The 4,289-nt window shown below is 39.4% G+C and overlaps 1 non-coding gene across 1 annotated transcript; it reads right to left on the bottom strand.

The window, feature by feature from the left end:
• Nucleotides 1-2,040: 2,040 nt before the first annotated feature.
• LOC142172232 (small nucleolar RNA R71) lies at nt 2,041-2,146 on the bottom strand. The gene has a single exon (XR_012701606.1). It is a non-coding gene; the product is annotated as a small nucleolar RNA R71 (small nucleolar RNA).
• Between the last annotated feature and the right edge of the window lie 2,143 nt (nt 2,147-4,289).

The following is a 4,289-nucleotide window of genomic DNA, read 5'->3' as shown; positions in this document are numbered from 1 at the left end:
AGATAAAGTCAAAACTTTCATCCACTCTATATGGTCTGCCCCCTATTTTCTCTTCAGCCCCTGTGATGGCATTGAAATCCCCTACAAGACTCCATGGGCAACTGATTCTACTGGAAATGTTCCTGAGCTCCTCCCATATGGCCACATCACATTTAGCATAGACAATAGACAAGTAAAAGGGGATAGGACTCTGTGATTGAGTTATGTGAACTAGAACATGTTGCTCCTTGTCTTTAACAATATCCAGAGTGCATTTAGAGGACAAAAGATCCATATCTTATTAGAGAAGTTATAGAAGCATGACTAGTAGCCCAGCTTCCTCTTATACTTGTCAATCTTCCTAGCTCCCACCATAGGTTCTTGAAGCAACAAACAAGAAATCTTGTATTCATTTTTAAGGAGACTGAGTCTTTTAGCAGCACCTTGAGAACTTATCCCTCTAATATTCCATGAAAAAGTACTAATCATTGGAAACATCAGGGTAAAGGTTTTGTAGTAATGCCTTTGTACCTTGCTCTTCCTTGCCTGACGGGGCACCCTTGGAGTTATGGGAATTTTATGTATTGAAGCGTTGTTGGATGATTTAATTATTGCATCTATATTCACTTGTTCATGTAATCGAGAGAGGAATAACTTGTGATATCTTTGCTTTATATTGTTGGTTGAGTTCATTAATTCTTATTAGTAATCGAAAGAGGCTAGTTGAATCATTAATTAAACCTAGTTAAGAGGATAATCGAGAGAGGTTCTCCTAAAGACCAATCCACTACGCATTCTTGCATATCTTCACGTGCTTAAATTGGTTGATCTCGTGCGGTTAAGACTTAATCGAGAGAGGAGTTTTTGATGAACGTATGAACTAATAATTAAGTGAATTCGAGAGACTCACTTGAACATTAGAAGTGAATTATCTAGAGTTAGATCCCAAATAATTATCTTGCACCTATCCTATCAAAACCCTATATTCTCCCACTGATAACTTTCTTTGCTTATTCCTTATTTCGATTGTCATTAGTCAATAGTTTTAGATTCTTAGTTAATTTTAGTTATTCATCATATAAATCTCAATTGTTGATTCTCCTGGATAGCAATCAAGCTAGAAATTACGAAAATAATCTTTAAAATCTAATCCCCGTGGATACGATATTATACTATACTATATTTGAATAGCGAGCATAATTTAAGTGTGTGTTTCGAGCTCGTCAAATTTTGGTGCCGTTGCCGGGGATTGGCAATCAATAATGTTTGAAATAGTTTGTATTGCTAATTCAGGAATTTTTCTTTTATTTTTATCTTTTTATGTTTGGTGTTCTTTGATTGTGCGCATGTTACAAGTTAGATTGGTGTATGACTCAAGCTTCTGCGAAGGAAGTGCTACCATACGAGCCAGAAATTGAAAAATAACTATGATAGTTGAGGAAGTAAATAAGTCTCACTGGGATATCAGAAAAGGTTGGGCAATCCTCAACCAAAGATATGGATGGAATCAGTGATGATAATATAGATTTAGCTGCGAGAGAGGCACCCCAACGAAGAGAACAAGCTGCACGGGATGCTGAGGAAGCAACTATTAGAGATGAACCGATTATGTATGAAGAAGAGAGGGGTTGTAGAATTGCTCAAAATCAACTTTTGGGTGCAGAACAATTTGGAAATATAGCTCCCATGCCTGGGAGACCACTTGGAGATTATGCTAGACCGGTCTACAATCAAGGATTATCAAGTATGAGACCACCTCCAATTGCAGCAAATAACTTTGAATTGAAGCAAGGTTTGCTTCAAACCCTTCGGAATTGTTGTGTCTTCAGAGGGAAGCCAAACGAAGATCAAAACACACATCTAATGGACTTAGAGGAGATTATGAACACCTTTCAATATAATGCTGCTTCACAAGATGCAGTATACTTAAGGGAAATCCCCTTCACACTCAAAGATGATGCTAAGAAGTGGCTTCGGAGCTTGCCCACAGAATCAATTAGAACTTGGGAGAAGATGACCAAAATATTTCTTGATAAATATTTCTCCTCAGCTAAAACGGGCAAGTTTAGAAGAGAAATCCATAACTTCTGCCAGAAAGAGAATGAAACTGTTTTGAAGCATGGGAGAGGTTTAAGGAGATTGTTAGAAAGTGTCAACATAGCGGAATTGAACTCTGGATGCAACTCCAGGACTTTTGGGATGGATTAACACCGGCCTCACGTAAAACATTGAGCAATGCAGCTGGAGGTCCGTTGATGAAGAAGACTCAAAAGGAGATAGTCATAATTCTTGACGAGTTATCTGAAGATGCAAATCAGTGGCCCTCTGAGAGTGCTGAAAGAAAAAGATCAACTGGTGCTTACCAGGTTGATGCTAACACATCTGTGCAGGTACAACTTGATGCAATGGCCAAAGAGATAAGGAAGCTGACCTTAGCGTCGATACAAAGTGAGCCTCACGCAGCTTGTGATATATGTGGAAGAGAACACCCTACTCATGAGTGTCAAGCCTCAACTGAAGAAGTAAATGCTATGGGAAACTATAATTTTAATGCAATGGGTCAGAGGCACCCCGATTTTTCATGGAGTTCACCTGGGGGTACTGCGAATGCATGATAACAAAATAACTCTAGAACCCAGGGACAAGGAGCTCCAACATTCCAAAATCAGTAGAGGCAGCAATTTTAGCCTCAACAACCCTTTCAGACTGGCATAGAAGATCTCATGAAGGCCTTAATTCTGAAAACTGATGAGAGGATTGAAACTCATAGCGCAGCTACACGGGAACATGGAGCAACTATCAAAGAAATAGGTACTAGTTTTCGAAACTTGGAAAGACAGGTTGGGCACTAGCCACTCTATTGTCTGAAAGGATTCCAGGAACTCTCCCCGCTGATACTGAGAGAAATCCTAAAGAAACAGTGAATGCTATGACCTTGAGACGTGGGCAAGTGTTGAAGGATCCCACCCTAATCCAAAAAGATATGATAATTGCAAAAGAAAGTGGGGAGCAGCTGGAAAGTGATGATGACAAGAAGAAGGAAGAAAAATCGAGAAGGGAAGAACATGAGGAGAGCAACCATATGACTGCTTTACCTTTCCCTCAGAAGCTATGTAGAGAAAAGCTGGACAAGCAGTTTGAGAAATTTCTGGATATGCTGAAACAGGTTCATGTAAACTTACCACTCACAGAAGTGCTCTCACAAATGCCTGCTTATGCCAAATTCTTGAAAGAGATCCTTACAAAGAAGAAGAAAATAGAGGATACCTCGGTGGTCAAGCTCACAGAGCATTGCAGTGCTATATTGCAAAATAAACTCTCACAAAAGTGTGGAGATCCAAGGAGTTTTACTATACCTTGCTCATTAGGAACTATAAATTTTGACAAGTCTTTATGTGATTATGGTGCCTCAATTAACTTAATGCCTCTATCTATTTACAGGAAACTGGAGAAGGAGATTGGAGAGATAAGGTCGGTGCCAATATCTTTGCAGCTGGCAGACCAAACGACCTTAATACCCGAGGGGATAGTGTAAGATGTGTTAGTTCAGGTGGATAAGTTCGTATTTCCTGTGGATTTTATAGTGGTGAATATGGAGGAGAACAAGGAGGTCCCCTCATCCTAGGAAGACCATTCTTAGCGACGGGTAGAGCTATACTAGATATACACAAGAGGAAACTCATGCTTAGAGTGGGCGAAGAGATGGTAACTTTTGATATGAATGTAGAAAAAGGGGAACAAAAGGAAAAACCAGCTGCAAGTGTTGAATGGAAAGTGAAGGGCTCAAAGGAAAAGGCTGCAGTGAACAAGAAAGATAAGTGTGGGGTGTACCCCAAAAAGGCTGAGAAGAAGCTGTCGGTATGGATGTGCGCATTAGTCCGAAGGCGAGGAATGGATCCCGACTTTGACTCAGACCCAGACCCATACTAGATGTTCAGGGAAGTTTCCCTTATCTTATGCTTTTTAATTGTGTGTCAGGGGGATATGCCACAACTTAAAGTGTGGGGTGGGGGATAATTGTATGTTGTATGTATATGTGTTAGTTTTGTTAGTTGTAGTAGTTGGAAAATTGAAAAAACCATAAAAATTGAAAACTTTCCAATTTTTCCCGACGATGGATATCATTCGACGGAGTTCTTGAGGGATTAAAGTTGAAAGAAAAAGACAAAAAGAGTTTTTTTTGTTAGGTAGTGTATTAATTCCCCCTTGATTTTTCTTTATGCGACTGTTCTTTTCCAAGGTCTTTGTTTGAACTGGGTGTAGTTAGTTTTTATTTTTGTTAGTAGTAGGAAACCTTGTGCTATGAATTG

Source organism: Nicotiana tabacum, chromosome 17 (assembly GCF_000715075.1).
Source record: "Nicotiana tabacum cultivar K326 chromosome 17, ASM71507v2, whole genome shotgun sequence".
NCBI classification, from domain to species: Eukaryota; Viridiplantae; Streptophyta; class Magnoliopsida; order Solanales; family Solanaceae; genus Nicotiana; species Nicotiana tabacum.
This window is presented reverse-complemented; position numbering and strand designations above follow the sequence as displayed.